The sequence below is a fragment of the Pteropus medius genome, unplaced genomic scaffold, assembly GCF_902729225.1.
Source record: "Pteropus medius unplaced genomic scaffold, Ma_sr-lr_union100, whole genome shotgun sequence".
NCBI classification, from domain to species: Eukaryota; Metazoa; Chordata; class Mammalia; order Chiroptera; family Pteropodidae; genus Pteropus; species Pteropus medius.
The window spans coordinates 19,809,272-19,829,673 of NW_024342471.1; the positions used below are offsets into that span (position 1 = coordinate 19,809,272).

Here is a 20,402-nt window from a genome sequence, read left to right on the forward strand (position 1 = left end):
CAGGTAGCCCGGCATGGCTTTGGCTGGATGACCAGTCTTCCTCCACAAACCTCCTCTTTCCTCATAGTCTGGGCTTGTTCCCATGGCGGTGGCAGTGGTCCAAGAGAGAGCTGGTGTCTCAGTCGTGCCAGAGGGCGAGCGGGAATACCTGCAGGGTTTTCAAGCTCTGCTCGCTTCACATTTGCTAGTGTATCCCATTTGCCAAAGCAAGTCATGTGCCCAAGCCCAGTGTCAGAGAGGGAGGGACAAGAAAGTTGGGGCTAAGGGTGTAGATACAGGGAGGCCCTTAATTGGGAACATTGCTAAAGTTCAACTACACAGCCCTGATGGAGAGCTTCGGTTGAGTCTATAAATCTCTGAGTATCGTGGGACTGTTTCATTCATTCACTTGTTTACTCATTCATTCATTTGTGAAACATTTATTGTCTTTCTCTTATGCAAAGTATCAAGCTCTGTCAGACTTTACTTCTGAGTTTCATTTGCTTCAAGATCCATACGCACTCAAATTCCACCTCCAGATTATCTCCATGTGGAAACTGTGAAAAGCTTTTGCTCACTCCTCAGGGAGGCTGTGGGGCCTATGAAATCAGAGTCTGCGAAATGAGGGGGAGGGTCCTCTTCCCAGAGTCAATGGGGGCAGCTACTGCCTGTCGCCATGGAGATAGATGTTGGGGCGCTTTACACAGACCCTACCTACCACCCACTCCTGGGGCTGCTGTCTTTCAGAATAAAAGGTCCTGGCTAGAACTCAGGTCTGTGGTCCACTTAGGCCCTTGGGATCATCATCTCTTGGAGCCCATTTTCATCGTTGTCGTTGAAACAAAGAACATTCTTATTTCACAGTTTTGTTTGTTTGATTTTGAGGTATTTATGAGCATATTGTAAACACTAAAGTGCCATGAAAATACATAAGAGTTTCCTATCATTATGTATAAGAAGGAGGACTCAAAGTACCCTCCTAGTTTTATAGTAAATCATGTGCTGGCACACTCTCAGGGGGCAGAGGTGAGGAGAGAGGGTGGGGAAGAGCCCAGATTTATAACGACTGTGGATTTTCTTGGTAAATACTTCATGGCTGATTTCTACCATGAAGTATTTGATGCCACCAAGGGTTTAATAAGCTACTTATACAATTTTTGTATAGTTAGTAATCAGAATCCCTGGATGTTTAAGCATTTGCTTTCTCAAGCTGATAAGAGCCTTCCCCAGCTCCCGCTGGCTCATCTCCCATGCCAGACTCCTGGATGTGAACTGGCTCTGCCTCTTACCACCTCTGGGATTTTGTGCAAGTGACTATTTCCTCATCTGCAAAATGGGAATATAATAGTCCCTAGGGTTGAAATAAAGACCAAATGAGATAATGTATATGAGATGTTTCCCACATAGTAAGTATTCAATAAATGTCAATTATCTGTGCTGTATCTCTTGGTCAGCGGATGGTACAAGGTGCTGGCTAGACACATTCTCACAGCAGGGTTACCGTCCTGTTGGCTGAAAGCTGGCTCACCCCATTTCCCAGCCAGGCCCATCCTGTGTCAAGCTTCTTACAAATCGTTCTTTCATCTTTTCCTGTAGAGCTGAAAGCACCCCCCTTTCGTCAGGCTTCTTACAAACAGCACCTCACATCACTCCCACATGGCCCAGGTAGGAAGGACACTTTCAATAGCCCCATCTTAGAGATGGGACCATTGAGATTCAGGGAGGCTGCAAGTAAAGAGAATCAGGATTTGAATCTAGAGTCCCTGGGTCTCAACCTCCTCCCCACTTTTTTAAAGAAAAAAAAAATCCCTTTTATTTAGAACAATTTCTTGATTTTCTCTATTCCTTTCTTTTTTATAGCAGCTTTATTGAATTTACATACATTAAGTTTAATTGATTACATTAAGTTAAATTTACATACATAAAATTCACCTTTTAAAGCATGCAACTGGATTTTGAATATATTCAAAACCATCACCATTATCTAATTTTAGAACATTTAGAACATTTAGAACATTTCCATCGCCCTAAAAAGAAAACCTAGACGCCCCAAAGAAACTCAGAGACACAGGACATATCTCTCAGCTTCCACAGAAAGCACCTTCAGCTCGGCCAGCTGGCTCTGTTTGTACATGGGAAAACTCCTAAGTAGAGTGTTTTGTTCACATTCATTGAACACCTTGTCCAGGTCCCAGAAAGCTACGCCCGATTATATTGAGCTATTTATCCTGCCCTCCCTCCCAATGCAAAGGGGGAATATTTAAGTATTTCCAGGGCCACAAGACGATCTCACATCACTATTGCCTTGTTCTTCCTACTCCCCATCTTTCTTGGTTTGGGGAGATAGCAGGCAAGTGGAGGGCACTGGTTGGTACCTCTTTGCTTCTGATTAGAAGCCTCTTTTGTTAAAGCTTTTGCTTTCCTCTCTTATTCCCTTGCCTCCTTTCAGCTGCCTTCCCCATAGTCAAATATCATCTGATTTTAGGTGCTGGGGGGAAGGAGCTGTGATTGGGACCCCCGCCCCTGATGTGCCAATCAAAAATAAAAATTAAAGTCATTTTTTTTTTTACAGACAAACCTGGAGGCAGCTGTTTGGTACTTAAAAATCAGACTTTAATCCCTGGTGTGTGTGTGGGGGAATATGTATTAATTGCAGTTTGATCGTAGTATTGTCTAAACAGCCCTTGAACTTGTAAATGACATGTTGGCAGGGGTATTTTTAGCTCCTGTTTTTCAGAAGCTGAACAGTTCCCCCTCGGGGCTCCATATTACACTTTTCACGTGATAATCTGATTCTGCTACTGTCACCTCCCTTGGGGCTCTTAAGTATGCAAATCACGTTCATCTCCCTCACCTTCTAGAGTTTTTCTTTGTTCTGTGGTTCTGAGTGTAAAGGAAAAATAGGTGATTGAGCAAAATAATTTATCTTTGGTTGTTTTTGAGACCCAAGACTCTTTGATTTGTAAGCAGTGCTTGTGGGTGTATTTGTGTTTCCTGTATTTTTTTTTTTTCAGTGAATCCATTAGCATTTGAAAAGAAAGAATTTCCACAGCGTTCCAATCAATCCCACAGTGAGAGAATGACCCAGCAAGGGGGGGCCATCTCGAGACTCATAAAAGGTCTCCTGGGATCCTCATCCCCAGGGCCCTTGGGTGTGATTTCCTGGGTTGCACATTTCGGTGAAAAGGCCAGTAATTGACCTTGCCCACAAAACAAGTCAATTTTGTCCTTTGTGAACCACAGAAAGGAAGGAAGTGGATGAATTCTTGTTAAATACATGAACTTCGGTTCTTTTCTTTTTTTCTTTATTATAAGTAGCCTGGACTTCCCAATCGCAATGGTGTCGTAAACAATATCATTAACACAAATAATAATAGTTTACTGCATGGCGGGCTCTGGCCCAAGTGGACGGACTTTACCTGGACGGACTTTACCTGGACGGACTCTTTCTATCCTCCTATGATGGCAGGGTTTGTCATTTGACATTTGGGGCAGGATAATTCCTTCCTGTGGGAGGCCGTCCTGGGTATTGTAAGATGTTCACAGTGTCCTTGGCCTCTACTCTACCCACCAGCGCTCCCTTCTAGTATGACAACACATTGCCAAGTGTCCCCTGGGGTGGGTGGGGTCACTCACAGATGAGAGGGGGCAAAAAAAAGTAGCAGGAAAACAATAGGAAAGGAGAAGTAAGACTATAGGAGAGAAACCCAGACGGAAGACAGGTGAGGTGTGAGCACAGAGGCAGAAAGACGTGGTTAGAGGTGGGGGCCAGAAACCCTGGCCTGGGCTCTGGGCACCACGACTGAATTGGGTAGGGGCACCCAGGGCAAATTTTCCTTCCCTGTGCCTTGGTTTTCTCACCTGCAAAACAGCCATCTGCCACACAAGGTTAGTTGTCAAGAACAAAGAAGTTGCCCCTTGTGAGAGCTCAGTGCTATTCCAATTACGCTGATGACTGCTACATATGCTAAGGACGTGTAGATAAGAGTCAGATCAATCGTCTGTGCAAATGGGTGGGACAGCATTATGGCACGCTCGTTTACAATCAGAGAATAAGTTGGTTGATTGAAAACCCTGTTGGACAAGGTGCAAGGCCTTTGCTGGAGGGGAAGAGTTTTGTGGATGGGAAAATGGATTTGGGATTTCCAGATCTCGACACCTCCGATCTTTTTTCCCAAAATGGATTTGGGAATTCCAGATCTGGACACCCTCCTCCCTCTTTTCTCTGCAGAATTCAGCCGCAGGACCTTCTCGAGTAGTCTGGGGAACGCAGCGCTGGAAATTATACTTGGCAAATATGGCTCTGACCACACGCTCAGGACAAGAAATAGAGCATCTTAAAATTTTCTTTTAGTCTATATCAAGCCCGCCTCACTCGTTCTTGGGGCTCCCTGTACCACCACCACCACCCCCAGGGTGGAGAAAAGTTTAGGGGCCTTCCATAGCCCTGAAACCCTGGCCAAGCCCCTGTGGTCATTTGTCCACATTGGTCACTTTGGAGACACATTGTCCCAGTCAGTCTCAGGTCTGCTGCTTCCTTCCTGGCCACTGTTGGTCAGACTAGGACCGTATGACCGTTCCCTTCCAAGGGTATGATACTCTCCACGCACCCGCAGCATGGCCAAGGACAAGTCCGGGACCAAGGTTTCGAGGACTCTCTTTATGCTCTGGGGTCACCCCTCCCTCTCGCATTCTTCATTCCTGAGGTTTTCCCGGTCACGTGGCTGAATCCCATCCCCGAGCTATCAGTCCTTTAAAAACAAAGCCAGCGGTGAGACTATTTTTCAGACCACTCCAGCTTTCGCTCTCCTACAAACTCCTCCTCTTTCCCCGCTACACCCCCAGACAAGCAGGCACAGAACTGGCCTTGCTAGAATGGGGGACGGGAAAGTGAATACACTGGGTGAACCCAGACATTAAAATTTCAAAAACTGTTCTCCGACATTTTATTTTTCCTCTCCAGGCTTCCTGGCCCACCTGGCCGAGGTTTCAAAGTGTGCAGAGCCATCCGATTCTAGAGCCAGGAGACGGACCGTGCTGGCACGTAGTAGGTGCTCAAGGCACATGTTGTGAGTGAGTGAATGGGGCTCCTTTTGCTAAGTCAGAGGGTCTGCAGCCTGGTCTTCCATGTTGATGTCCTCAAATCGAAGTTCACCCAGTGGGTGAGCGATTCAAGGGAAATTTGGGTTTTGACATTCTTCACGTAGCGAAGACTCATTTTTGTTCCCTGCTCTGTTGCCTGGTACAAGTGGGGGATGCATGTTCAGCCATGCCAAAGGGACTTTTTCTTCTTTGATATAGCATCGTTGCTCTGATATTTACCCAACTCTATGGCCCCCTCCATCTTCCTGGTTGTCAAGGAAACAGTTTCCTGGACAACCTGTTGACTTACTTGGCTGCTGAGTTTGTATTATCTCCAGTGTGGGAAGCTGTAGTGGAGAATTTTTTTAATGTCACCAAGGTAACCGTCAGCAGCCGCTTAATTATAGTTTTAGGTAAAGATGAATTCTCTTTTGCAAATGTTAGTGTATTTTTGGTTGGGAGGGGGGGCGGGCGCGTAGAGAACCACCCAGAGATGAACATCCTCTAATTATATGCTTTCAGTTGTGGACAACTCAGTTTCATTTGCGACTAAACTGGTTTCATTCAGAACTGATATATTTCCTCTAGAAAACAAACAAAATAATGAAAACAAAGAGGAGAAAGGAATCCATTTGGTGGGAGGCAGGCATTGAGTGTGATGGGTATGGCTGGAAGATAGGCATTGCTGAATGACGTTGCTGGTGGCTGCTTCCTCAAACATAAATTTTTCTGTCACCCTGAGAGGCAGTGCAGTGTAGTGCTCACACATCTGGACTCTGGAGCCAGACTGCCTGGGTTCAAATCCTGGCTCTGCAGCTTGCTGGCTGTTCGACCTAGGCAAGTGACTTAACCTCTCTGAGCTTTAATGCCCACGCCTGCAAAATGGGGAGGTGAGAAGGAGTTAGTTTTCACTACGGGTGCCCTGTGATACACTGATTGGGCCCTTAGAAGAATCCCAGCCTGGCAACTCTACAGTATCAGCTGTCATTCTAAAGTAGGCTTCCTACTAAACCGTACTTTGCATACAATTGGCTACCGAGGAGGGAGAAAATAAGTTTTTACGCTTTTTAATTAAAAGCTCAAACACAGAAGGAATTGAGGTGTAGCCTTTTTTGAGCTGAGGACTTGAATCAGAGTGGAGTCTTTGCAATTGCTCGCGTACCAGGAAGCATCCTTCTAGAAGGGAGCTCCTGGGTTTGGTCCAGGCTCTGTGGAGATGCCAGGTACTACAGATTCCTTGGACCCTAAATGGTCACTGGGTTGTTCAAGTCCTCGGCCCTGCTCAGCCCCCTGTACCCCGGGCTCTCTCCCAGGTCTGGGGCAGTCAGGCTGCAGAACCACAGCGCTGGGGGAGCAGGTTGCACTGGGGGTGAGGACGGTCCTCTTGGTAAGCGCCCCCAGATAGCTGAGCCTGGGATGATGATGATGACCTCGTTTTGTCCAGAGCAGGGCAGCAAAAGTCCAGCTGTGTGAGCTCAGGCCTGAGCTTCCCTATGCTCCCAGGTTCCCGTACCTGTGAAATCAAGGAGTTTAAATAAACCATCTCCAGTAGTTTTCCAAAGTTGAAGATGCTGAGATTCTATAGGGGAAAAGTGAGTCACAGATCTGGCATTGGCACCCAGGTGGGTCTGACGCCGAAGACTGTACCCTCAGCCACATACCAAGCCCTTGCTCTGATCATTGCTGAAACCGCGGACTCCTAGTGGAGTGACCTGGGCAAGCGATGTGCCTGGCCGTGCCTCGGTCTCCCCATTGGCCAAATGGAGACGTTAGTATTACCTACCTTTCGGGGTTGTTGGAAGAAGAAATGAGATAGACACACAAAGTGCTCATCAGAGCATGCCCCTCCAATAAACGCTAATTACCCGACCACACTGTAACATAAAAACTGTTCATATTAGCTGGCTGGGTAACGGAGTGATGCTGCCATACTTAACAGGCGGCCAGGTGTATGCAGAGTGTGGCACTGAATCCTCACCATTTGTATCATTGATCTTGTTATAACTTACATTGTATCGGCAGGTTGTCTTCATCTTTACAAATTTCTCATAGGAGCCCTTTTTTAAAAAAAACCTTCTTCGACTGAGATTCAGCTCATGGGCCAGCCTCCATCAGAACCGCTACACTAAGACCTGCATATTTGTTTTGTGTGCTTCCCTCTCTTCCTGTGCATTATGTATACTTTCATCATTTTGGAATGAAGACCTGAATAGCAATGAACATGTTGGTTGAGAGCAGCTGGAGCCGGTGAATTTTGGCATCGAATGGCCTATATCTACCAAGATGAATTAATTATGGTACCCAAGGCTGCTTCTTAGGCAGGCCGGAGGCTTTGGGGAGGGGGAGGAGAAAGCAGTTACAGGCCCCATCTTTCTACTTCCCCAACCACCCCCTGCCTCAGATTTTTTATTCATTACAGTCTTTTACAAGGAACAGCAGTCAGAAACACAAACACGATATCCGTCTACTCACTCTTCCCTCTAGGGACCACAAAAGGTCCTTTCTGGGCATTGAAAATACATCTCACGCATTCCCTACTCCCATTTTTTAAAAAGCCTCGGTGTTAGATTGAAAAGCATACATTCCACCAGAATGATTGAGGAAAGGTAATTATATATTATTAAATGCAAAAAAAGAAAAAAAAAATGTTCTTTGCAACACCCCTATGGCTTGGCAGAAATAAAATAGCAAAATGCTTAAATGGTTTTCCTGCCAGCGGATGAATGGATGCCGTGCTCTCAATTTGAGGTTGTTGGCTGTGGGGACTGGGCTCAGCATGAGTGGGGCTCCATTGTGGGGGCCTTTGTGGGGACCTGGGCTGCAGAAGGGGAGGAAGGACACGATTCACAGAGGAGCTGCCTTCTTATGTGTCCTTCGGCTCAGAAGGCGGGTGGTCTCTGTCTTCGGACAAGTCACATAAGCTTACTAAGATGAGGATAATAATACCTGATAATCGAAATCAGGCCTCACTTGCAAAGCACCATGGTGCGGAGTGGAAATAAGCTTGGGTTAGAGGGCCAAAGTGCCTGGCTTGGAATCTTCGCTCTGCCGCATATTGGCTGTGCGACCTTGGGCAAGTTACTTCATCTCTCTGTGCCCCCACTTCCCCATCTGAAAAATGGGAGTGACAGTGATATATACCTACTTCACGGTTATTGCAAAATAAGTTAATACATGTAAAGCCATTAGAACAGTGCCTCCCATCACGTGCTTAAGTGTTGGTCATTATTATGCCATCTCTCTTCTCATCACCAATATCCAAACAGATGAAGTCAGCGAAGCTGGCCCAGTTTCATCGGAGGACCGCTAAGTGGAAAGAACCCGGATTTAAACTCAGGCCTCTGGACTCCAAATCTTGTTGAATGTTCATAATGCCCCAGCTGCTTCCTGAAGGGCGGTTTTCAATTTCTAGAACTCCAACACTGCTTATAGCTCGTTAACCAGGCCTACACGCAAAGCCCTCCAGGGTGACACGACCCCAGATCGAACGTTCAGAATCCACCTTTCTGGTCCTCTGCTTTTCTCTCTCTGTAAAATAGACAGAACATTGCTCAGGGCGGAAGCTCGGTTAAAGACAACCAGACGAGCCACAGGGAAGGCAGAATCAAACAGGCCCCTGTGTGGCCAGGTGGCTTGCATCAGAGGTGAGCTCCCGCCAGGTAACTTCTAAGAAGAAGGTGGCAGCAAGAGTTCTATTTCCAGGACTTCCGGGTTCCACAGTGTCCTCCCTTTGACCCCAGAAAAGTGACACATCTCCGACTTTCCAAGAAAGTGCTTTGTCTTCTCAGCTAAATTGACCAGGTACATCTATCTGCTCAGTGTCTCTCTCCTTCATCCAACTCAAAAGAAGGCCATAGCCTCTCCTTTGAAACAGCATCATGGAGGCCCACCCCATGTTGCCTTTTTGAGTCTCAGGCTGGGGTCAAGGACAAGGGCAACCAGCGGAGTTGGAGATCCACCTCCTCTGGAATCGGAGAGCTACAAGGAAGGGGAAGCGCCTGGGCCATCGACTCTGAGATTGACCTCTGTGACTGCTGCATCCCAGAGAGCTTAAGGACCGACTACTGACGGGTGCAGATGCTTCTTTCCTTGGGCGCTGCCCACAGCCCTTGACACTGCACAGCCCAGGAGACCAGCTCTTGGGGACACAAGAATACGGTGGCTCCCGGAAAGCCAGCCCCCTCTCCTTTCTGCACTGGCTGTTGGGGTGTGGAGTCCGGGAGTGGAGAAGGGAACTCGCATCTTGTCCTCTCAACACATGTTAATGAGGTGCTGATTAGGACACTGCTACCATTTTTTGAGAGCTCACTCACTCTGTGTTAAGAATTTTGTTCAGATAATAGTGTGGCGTGCTGCTAGGATGTTGCTATTTGCTTCCCAATATCTGTCCTTTCCTTCCTTGCTAAATAAAGCTGATTTTATGCTATGCGGCAACATGCCCAGCTCTGGATAAATTGTGGTTGGTTTACATCTTAAACTTTAAGCCCATCGTAACAATCCTGTTTCTCATTTTTTTTTTTTTTTTTTGCATGGAAACTGCTCTATGAAGCTATGGATGGCTGTTAGGTCCATTTTAGACCAGTGAAACTTATGAGGATATCTGCCCTGTTGGCTCATGAGAAAGCAGATATGGCTGGCATAGCCCCCTTTGTGGCTGGCCTGCAAATGAGATGGCTGGAGCTGGAGCAGCCATTTTGTAGCTATGAGGGACAGGCCAAGTGTCTTGTTAAAACAAAGTGTGGTCTGAGAGCCAGATTGTTAAAAATGCAGACTCTTAGACTCTGCTTCAGACCTATTGAATCAAAATCGGCATTTTAGCAGGACCTCCAGGTGATCTGTGTGCACGGTAGAGTTTGAGGAGCACTGTCAGAGAACCCCAGAGACCTCCCTTTGTCTTGAGGTTGTGGATCTGCTGAACTGTTGCCAGTAAGAAACACCCCCTGGGTTTCACGTCATAGGCTTTCTGTTCCTTGCAGCCAAAAGCATTCGTAGCTGGTACAAGCACTTAGAAGCTCAACAGCCTTATGTGAAATGCCTCCCTAATCCACCCAAGAGCCCTATGAAGAAAGGACCATTATCATCCCATTTTACAGCTTAAGGAAACGATTTGAGAGAGAATACATGATTTCCCAGTGTCAACCACTGGTGAACTGGGAGAATCCAGCTGCTTGACTGGGCACTAAAGCACGGCACTGTCTCCCCTTTTCAGCTGTTGCTCTGAGGCGGGCACCTCCTCTAAGCCAGTTGCAAAGAGCCATCACTGCCACTCAGACAGGCCTATCCAGCCATCCTCCTCCTCGCCCTGAGCACAGATCTCTACTCAGTGGTACCCCCATCCCATCCTGCTTTGCATCTCTGGGCTCTCTCTCCTGTACTAGTCACCTTTCCTTTAGCTTTTGCTTCCCAGAAGCTTCTGCCTGATGCTCCCTTGTTTTCAGAGGAGAGTCCAGCTGCCCTCTGGTTCCCTCTCACAAGGCACAGAAGCCTTTTTCAGCTATTACTCTCAGGCTTTAAAGTTGGAGGCCGCCCCTCTAGATAGTGTGACTAAGAATCTTCTGGGGGAGGGGCGGACACATTTGAAAATCAGACTCCGGGTCCCAGGAATCAGCCTTTCTCCGTGAGGGCTCCCCAGGTGCCTCTGCGGTTCACACCTGGAAGGGTGCTCATCAGAGCTGGGAAAGTTTGGCGGAGAGAGGAGGGTGGCTGATGAAATGTCATTTTGCCTTCTTTCTCACATTTTTCATAGCCACTTGATTAATGTTTTCTTTGGGTAGTTACAGTCCGCTTTGTGTTGGTTGCAAAACAATTCATTGAAATTCTTCTCTGTGAATGCAGTTTTTCTGGGGAGAAAATAAACACCTGTGTGGTCCCCCATTCAAGCAGTTTGTGGGTGCATTCCAGCCCTGGGCAAATGTTTGGAGATGGGGACAGCTGGGACTCACCGGGGCAGGTTGCAGAATGGCGGGCTCATTCTAATGTGGTGTCAGGTGATCAAGAAGAAAGGCCAGGAGCTTTTGAAATTAGGAGGAAAGGGGTCTGTGTTTGGCAGAATGGCCCTGCCAACACGTCCACGCCCTCATCCCGAGAATCTGTCAATATGGTATGTCACCTGGCAAAAGGGACTTTGCAGACGTAGTTGAGACGTAGAGAAATGATACTAGATTATCTGAGAGGGCTTGACCTAATCACAAAGCAGAGAAACCTTTCTCCAACTGGAATCAGAGTTTATGGCAGAAGGTGAAGTCAGTGAGATTTGAGCTGCCATCACCCAAGGGCGCCACATGGAGAACAGGTGAAGGGGTGAAGGTAGCTGTTAGGAACAAAGACCAGTCCTGGAGGACAGTCAGCCGGGAATGGGGGCCTCAGCCCTACCACTGCGAGGAGCTGAATTCAGCCAGCAACCTGAATGAACTTGGAAGTGGTCTTCCCCAGAGCCTTCAGTAAGAATGCAGCCCTGCTGAAACCTTGATTTTGGCCTTGGGAGGCCCTGAGCGGAAGACCCTGTTCACCTCACCTGGAATTCTGACCTACGAAAACTGATATGTAATTCCGTATTTTTTGAAGACTCTGCATTGTGGCATTTGTTATGGTGGCCACAGAAAACAAACACAGGGCCCCATTTCTGAGTCCGGGAGAGGACCTTTGCCGTGACATCTCATTTAGACCTTGCCCTTCGCTGACCTGCCAGTCTCACCTTTCCAGGTGGGCTCTTAAGGAATAAAGCCACATAATGCACAGAAAAGTCCCACCTGCGTCTCAAGTGCTACCTTGGATTGTGATAAGATCCTTTTCTCTGGCTACGTCGACCTTCCCCACTCCCCCCCTCCAGGTAATGTCTTAGTATACTTCCTTTCCTTTATTTTTCTATGCATTTAACTCACACAGTGGAGATGTGCGAAATGTACACATTTGTTTTCTGCTTCGCTCCCTCGTGAAGTTTCCACATATCACTGAAGCCTTTTCACAAACCTCACTTTTAGTGCTGCCCGATAGTTCATCAGGCGGAGGTAGTGCCGTTCACGTGTCCAGACTCTGATTCTTGGACTTCCCTCTCGTTCCCAATTATGAATGATTAAAAAATTTTTTTTTTACATAAAAACAACCCCAGCGTGTTATATTGATTCTTACCACAGAGGTCCAGAAGAGGAATTACTAGGCTTAATTAAATGCACAAACTTTTCAGAGGCTCTTGATACAAGTGCGAACTACTCTCCCGTGTTTGGGTACCATCTAAGCGGCTGAATTTCTCAGTTCCTGGGAGTGGGTGGCGCCATCCCTTCTCTTTCTGTCTCCTCTGTGGAGTCCGCCCTGGGGAGCTGGGCGCACGGCGAGTGTCCCCTCAGCACGTGCAGCTTCATCTTGTTCTTGAATCGTCATCACAGACTCCTCACAGCTGCTGACCTGCAGACAGAAAGGGGCAGTGTTTGGGAAGCGGTGTATCCCTCACCCCCCTTGTGGATTCGCTCTGCCCAGGGGCCCTTTTCGGAGACAGGAATCCCAGCACACAGCTGTTCAAGCGTGTACCAACTACAGCCTTTTGTTATTGTTATGGATGTATTTAACCCACCAGTGCCTTCTCTGAGTAGCTATCCTCTCAGGCTGGAATGCAGTCTCAGCCACCCTTGGGCTTTTGTTCACCTGGTGCTGAACGAACTCTTTGGAGGGGCATCTTAGGTGGCAACGGAATGTGTGTGTGTGTGTGCGCGCGCGCGCGCGTGCATGCATGTGTGTGTAAGGGGGAGCACTCCCAATTATCAGGCATCGTCTGAGAGATCCCTCCCTTTGTCTGGAAGCTCTGCCATCTCTGGGGAATAGAATTGTTTTCCAGGGGTCTTACTTCTCTGGGGTCTTGCCATATACTTGATGGGGACAGAGGCTCCCGCTTTGCAGGGCAGCGGAGCCCCAGAATACTTTCCGTCCCTAGTTTTGCAGATTTTTTCATCTCCTTGCCTTCTGTCACATCCGTTTGGGCTGCTCTCACAAAAATACTACACGCTGGGGGGCTTCAACAAGGGACACTTATTTCTCACAGTCTGGAGGCTGGGAAGTCCAAGGTCAAGGTGCCAATCGACTCAGTGTCTGGCGAGGGCTTCCTAGTTCACAGACGGGTGTCTTCTCGCCATGTCTTGACGTGGCGGGAGGAGCATGAGGGCTCTCTGGGGTCTCTTTTAGAAGGACGCTGACCTCATTCACGAGGGCTCCACCCTCATGGCCTAATCACCTCCCAGAACCCCCACCTCCTGAAAGCATCACATTGGGCATTAGGATTTAATACATGAATTTTGGGGGGACACAAACATTCAGTTCACAGCACTTTCAAAACCATGACCCGTTCTCTGCTGCTGAAGTACATCTCACATTCCCATGCTGTTTGACCTGACTTACTGAAGGTTCGAGGCTGCTTCCCTCCCACCTCGCAATAACCCCCCAACCCCCAAGGCCAGGAAGCACGAATGAGTCTCCATACCGTCTAGGTATAGGACCCAGGAAGATGTCAGAAGGCAAAAACCCACAAATTAATTTTTCAAGAAAAGTTATTCTGTCCTTCTCAGTAAAGGCTCTGAGAAGTCCTGCAATAAAGAAACGTGCCTAACTTCCTTTAATCTAGTTTATCCAAGCTTATTTTACCAGGAAGCCTTGCCTCTTAACACCTCATAATTTTCTTCAGAGTTGTTTTAGATACACTGGAAAATACTAATCTGGCCCAATTCCTGTATTAGTTGATAAATGAAGAGACCGATGCTGGAAAGATAAAGTTTTTCACACCACGTGTCTTACCCACGGTGTGACCCACCTATAAGGCGGCACTTAAATGCTTATCATCTGAGAGAGACTTTCCTAAATAGGGTGGAAGAAATCAAATTCCTTTTCAGGCCAACCACATTTTTATTTGGTCAAAGGACGCTCACTGTTTGAAGAAGTACCATTGACATTCTTGTTATGCAGCAGTGACTCCAGCTCTCTGCCCTCCCCCGCCACGTGTATCATTTGTGTATCTGGATCTCATATTTCAGCCTTTGCATCAGCTCGACTGTAAAGTGTCACGGAGGACTTGAGAATCCATCTCTGAATCAGGGATCTGATACCGCCAAGCCTCAGAGCCCAGTTTTCCTCTTTGAAAACCCAAGGCTGGCCTGGCCTTCCTTGCGCAGGGGGTGTCAGTCTGCAGGGCTTGGAAACTGCTCTCAAGATGTGAATTGTTGATAATGTTCAAGGAGACAGGAAGTGGCAGCTAAAGATATTCTGTCTGAGGCTCCCTGAGAGTAACTTTGACAGTGGAGAGGAAGGAATGAAAGTAGAATTTATGGAGATTGTTCCAAACCAGACAATGCGCTAGGTGTTTATAGTTTAAATTATATTTACTTTTAAAATAAATGATACCTGCTCAGGGCACAGAATTCAGACATAAATGTAAATGTGAAATGTCTCCCTCCGATGTCCATATCCGGCTGGGCAGTTACCTTCCCAGGAGGTGACCATCATGACATCTTCTTGTGCCCCTCTACTGACATCCTATACATTAATAAGCAAGTACGTAAATAAGGTGACACAGAAAATTAGCTTACTGTACCTCCTGTTCTCACCCTGACTTTTTCACCTGGAGATCGTTCTTGTGTCTGTTCATTTAGGGCTGGCTTACTCTTTGTACCTGTTGCATAAATTTCGTTGGATGGATGGGCCATGATTTAGTTAACAATTGTCTACGAATAGACTTTTAAATTCTTTTAAATCTTCTTATGCTAGGTCAATGGTTCTTCAGCTGCGCCTTTCCTTCCCCAGAGGACATTTGGCAACGTTTGGGGAGATTTGAGGTTGTTCCAACTCGTGGGGGAACGGGTGCTACTGGCTTTCAGTGGGCAGAGACCAGGAATTCTTAGTAAACAACTTAGCAGGTGCAGGACAGCCACCAGGAGCAAAGAGCGATCCAGCCCAGGATGTCAGCGGTGCCCAGGCTGGGACATCCTGTGCAGAGTGTTATCTCCAGTGAGTCCGTAGGGCGGGCGTAGGGACTCAGCGGAGAGCGAAATGTCAAGTCCAAAGGCACGGGACTGGAGCAAGGGCTCATGCCAGGAGAATGCTTCCCACTGCAGAAAGGAGGAGAAAGCTCTCAAGTTTATACCCCTTAGCGTCTCAAGGAGACGTATCTAGAAGGAGCTGCCACCTTGAGGGGGCGGGGCTCCTCTTGTCCCTCTTGTTTCAATTACCCCCTAGATTCTGACTAGGAACTCCAGAAGCGTGGGAGGGAGATGCAATTATCCTCAACAAACCCAACGCAGTCATTAAACGGTATCTTGAAGCTTTTAATTTCTAGTATATTAGCATATTATGAATGGGGAAGTAGCATTTCGTATATAATAGCAGAGGCATTGGGAAGGAATGCCTATTTTTACCACTAATTAAGAGGATATTATGGAATTGTTAGAGAATTAATTGTACTTCAGTACATCTTTATAAGAAAGACAATTGGATAAAGATTGTTTCTTCCTTCCCACATCACAATATTTGCAGGCAGATGGCATTGTTCTGGCTGAGGAAGTGTGCTGGTATCAACACAAATCACCTCCTCCCTCAGAAGGATTTGATACATTAGTCGGCCTCCTCTTCGCAGGATATTATTGTGATTATTTACGCAGCATATTATTGTGATTATTTACGTCTGTGCAGCACTGTATGCTTTTCAAACACATCTGTGTGCACCGTCGCGTGGTGTCCTGTGGCATGCTTCGGATATCGTTAGCCCCCTTTTAATGGATGATAAGATAGCTAGGAGAGACTTATGTGACTTGCCAAGGGCCAAGAGCACAAAACAGGGACAGCTGGGATGGGACCACAGGCCCCGCCCCTGAAATATCCTCTTCTGGATTGTTCTTCCTCTTCTCTGTATCCTGGCTGGTCTGGTGCCTCCCCATTGGATGTGTGCGAAGCGCTCGCCTGCAGAGGAGATAACATAAGGAAGCAAGAACAGAACCCTCGTGGTAAGGAAGACCTGGGTTCAAATCCCAGCTCTGTCACTTCTAGTTGATGGCCTTTGGGCAAATGAATTAATCTCTTTGAACCTCGGTTTCCTCATCTGTAAAAGGTGGATCATGGCTCTTATCTCATGGAGCTACCGTGAGGATTCAAAGAAATGGTGCTTGCAAGATGCTCAGCACAGCTCCTGGGGCGAAGCAGACGACCGTTGCTGGTGTTACTCCTGCTGAGTTTGCTGGCTCCCCAGACTCTTCAGATGGTGTCAGTGCCTCACGTGTTCACGCGCATCGGTCCCAAATCCTGTGGCTTCCGTGATTTTTGGTGCCCTCTCTTGGCTGCTGCTTGCCTCTAAGTCCTGCTGGTCCCACCCATGCTGGAGAGCAGGTCCCTTTGGTCACCCTGGCCACCAGAGTTTTCTGTCCTCATGGTAACCAGCCAGGCCAGCGGCTAAGTGGGAGGGGGTGGTAGCTCCTGCCCTTTGTGATATGCTGTAGTGGGGGATCGCCACAGTAGGCTGCTGAGCCCCGACGTGGTACTGAGCGTGGGGAGATGGCTCTCATTACACTCATAGCCTGTTCCTCCTCGAGGTGAGTACACATGGTTAAGGTCACCTGACTGACCTCAGGGTCAAGGTCACCTGTTCTAGACCTCACACTGTCTCAGAAATCACTCCTTCCTTTCCAATCTCAGGCTCAATTGCCGACTTAGGTTCTGTTGGTGAGATAAGTCTCGCAGGAGCCCATCCCGGATAGCCGTGGTTCTGGTCTGCCCAGGATCTCTCCCTTTTTGTTTTGGTAACTGAACCTTAGTTTTACTTTGGGGAACTACCTGTTCTCCACTCTCAGTTTGAGGTTCAAGGTGGGCCGACTCCAGACCCTTGATGCCAAGGGTAGACATGTGACCAGGCTTGACCATTGAATGCTTACTTATTCCCCTGGCCACAGGAATTGACTTAGGGATTCGCATGTGACCAGATCAATCAGAGCTGACCTCAGGGCTTTTGCAGGAATTATTAGAAAAAAGATGAGCTTTCTCTTCGGGTTGCCGAGCTGACGGATGTACACCTAGATTGTAGAAGCCTTTTGGCAAGAATATGGGGATGCCTTCTGAGAATGAACCAACACAGAGGCTAACAGAGACCAGAGATGGGCAGAGACAAATTCCTGATTATATTATGAGCACCCAAATCCATTCATGCCTGAGGGCGCCAGTTTGAGTTGAGTTTCCACCATTTGTAACCAAAGGGGTCCATGTCCTCTCAACCCCTCCCCCTCCAGTCCACCAGAAGCGCCAGAATGTGCCTGAATTCCATTAATGGGCTGACTTCAAGTTTTTTTCACGGGCATCTAAGAAAACAGATACCTTTAGAAGGGGGATAGAGAGAGAGGGGAAAGAAAAAGTATCTCCTAATTTTCCCTGTTGAATCTTTTCATCCTGACCGAGACACTGTCTTGTATTTTATTAGGCTCCCTTCCCCGCTTTATTTTCCAAAACCGCATTTGAAACTGGCCATTTTCAAGAGGAAATGGCATAGATAATTTTTTCATGATTGCCGCCCTTTTGTAATTCGGAAGATATTTAATTAAAATTTTTATTACCTCCTAAAGTTAACAGAGAAATTCATCTTTTGTGGCAGGGGAAGGACCTGTCTTTGAAACTCCCCTTTGTAGACCCTAGTCGAGAACCCTATCATTAGCCACACCTCGGCGCCCCTTCCCTCAGCATCTCCAGATAGCGCAGGGGACAATTTCATAGCTCGGAACATCGGCTTAGACACAAGCTACTCTTTGACATGCCTCTCGAAACCCCCCATTCGGCCCCGGGCGTGTCTCCTTTTCTGCTTCCTTGTGCCCTGCACTGTGCTCTCTCAGCATCCGCGGCACTTTACGCTGTGATTTTCTGTACCTGCCCGTCTTCCTTTCTAAGCCCCTTGAAGACAGAGAACCTATCTTCTTCATCTTACAGTGTATAATAAGCATTTCGGTCCGGTTTTTATTCGTGGCGATCCTCCCACAGCTTAGAACAAGGCTGGGTACTGGTGGGTGCTCCACAGATATTCCTTAAATGCACGCATCCCTCCCTCACGCACCGCAGAGGGCTCAGCACAGCAGAGGGACATGGGACCTGTAAAAAGGCAGGGAAGGAAGGGGAAGGGTGTTTCCGGTGCCTCAGTGACTGGTGTTTTCAAGGCTCAACCATTGTGGGCTCGTCTCTGTCCTTTCATACAGCCAGCTGCCTTTTTTTCCCGTTGTTCATTCATTTCATGTACCCTCTACACGTTTATTGGGTGCCTGTGCTGTGTCGGGTGTCAATGAGTGGCCGTGTGCCGGATATTCCGCATGAGGGTCATTGAATCATTGTACCGCAGTGCTGGGAGGAAGGCATATTGTTCCCATTTCGCGAATTCTGAGAGGCAAAAGAGCCGGAGATCACTGGGTGTAAGTCGTGGAGCTCCAATGAGCCGTCTTTTGCTTTTTCTCTAATTGTCTTACGCACGCTTCTTATCTATCAACTATTACAGCAGTTTCTGCAAAAGCACGATTGGCATCTTGCGCTTCGTGGGAAAGACTTGCCGAGGCACCCAGTAGGCTCTCAGGAAACGAACAGCTAAAACTTCCTTGCATGTGTTGCTCTGGCTTTTTTCTCCCTGCCGGGGGGACCCAGTCATCTTACCTTTTTACTGGGAGGCAGTAAAGGTAAATCTCTCTGTGTTTTCTGATGGACCCGGTTCTGAACCTTCTGGACTCCTAGCAAATACTATTAGCTATCCCTGACATCATCACGGATAGAGCGGCTAATGCCGAAGAGATAAGGGCATCTGCAACACTACCTAGAACAGAGTCTCTTTTTAGCAGAGTTAATGTGAATATAGCATATCGACATAGCACATACATAACTGTACACAATAATGCTAAATAATTCAGAGAGGAAGCTGGCAGCTCAGGGCCTTTTTATAGTAAATAATTCAAGTACTCTTTACATTTCCCACCAGTGGATCGGTGCATTTGCCTGCTGTGGAGAGAGAAGCAGAAGCAGGAGAATAAAGAATGTAAAGGCCACCGGGAGGAGAACATTCTTCTCCTGCACATTGACACAGTGCAGTGGGCCACGCAATTCGCATTTGCGCTTTGATGTAGGGCACGGCTGTTTTGACTTTCAGACTGGCTCTCGTTGCACATTTTAAAGAGCAGGGGAAACGAGAAAACAGTTTCTCGAGACATTTACTCTGATTAGAGACGGGCACGTGTGCCGTCCCGCTCGAGGGCGGTAAGCGTCTTGAGCAGTGCAGCATCCTGGTACGTCACTCGGGAGTCTGGGTTCTACCTTATGAGCTACACAGCCCTGGCAAGCGATGAAACCGTGCGCCTCAGTTTTCTCATCTGTATCATGGGGTCAAGCAGAGTACCTACCTCATAGGGTTGTCACGAGGACCAAAGGGAAGTACACACATAAATAATATAGTGCAGGGTTGGGCACCTGGAAGCTGCTCCATAAATAGGACCCACTGCCCATACTAATTCAAACCCCGCCCCCTATAAGGAGGTCACTGTGGTTCAGAGAGGGAGGTGATAAGCCCGAGGGCACACAGCTATAACTAGCAGAACAGGTCCCCTGTTTCTAACAGTGATGCTCCTCTCAAGCCCTCCCCCTCCAGTTGGCCAGGAGTGCCAGAATTTGCCTGAATTCCACGAATAGGCTGACTTCAAGTTCTTTTCACGGGCATCTAAGAAAATAGATATCTTTAAGAGGGGGGAATGGAAAGTTTTCCATCCAAGTGAATTTCTGGCAGAAGGGAGTGACAGTGTGCCACAGCCAAGAGACTTTTTGTAGCTAAAGAATTCTTTGGAGTATTAAGTTTTATCGTAGAGAGTTTGTGTTTCTCAGTGTTTTAGTAGCAAATAATATTAATCACTTTTACTGAGCACATATTTATTTAATCCCTACTAGGTCCTTGGCACTGGGAATGTAGCTGTGAACAAGACAGGCCAGGTTTCTGCTCAATGGAGACAATCTATCAATCAGTAAGTAAACCGATTGATAGATTGTTTTATATTATATGAAAAGGGAACCCTAAAATAAGGTAAGGGGCTAGAGAGTGACTGGCAGCTCATTCTACTGGGGGCCTGAGGTCTGAAGGCTTCTGTGCGAAGGTGACATTTGAGCAGGGGCGGGAATTGTGAGAAGGAGCGGGGCATGCTGTGAGCCGGGCACCGGACCGCGGAAGTTCAGCAGGTGCAAAGGCCCTGGGGTGTGGCAAATTCAATCACTTGACTTTTCTTCTCAAAATCTGGAATAATTTTCACGGTTGTTTTAGTTTTCTGTGGCTGCTGTAACAAATTACTTAAGATGCCATAAATGTATTCTCTCAT

At 47.5% G+C, this 20,402-nt stretch overlaps 1 long non-coding RNA gene across 3 annotated transcripts in view; it reads left to right on the top strand.

Moving 5' to 3' along the window:
* Positions 1-20,402, top strand: part of LOC120603827 (uncharacterized) — an 88,752-nt gene that overhangs the window by 37,694 nt on the left and 30,656 nt on the right. The window contains exon 3 of one of the 3 annotated variants that reach the window (XR_005653177.1): positions 19,981-20,037. The exons of 1 other annotated variant lie outside the window; for it this stretch is intronic. This is a non-coding gene — a long non-coding RNA (uncharacterized LOC120603827). Of the gene's footprint in view, positions 1-4,210; positions 5,136-19,980; positions 20,038-20,402 lie in introns of those variants that run through there. One more of the 3 variants, XR_005653175.1, reaches the window with a different exon arrangement.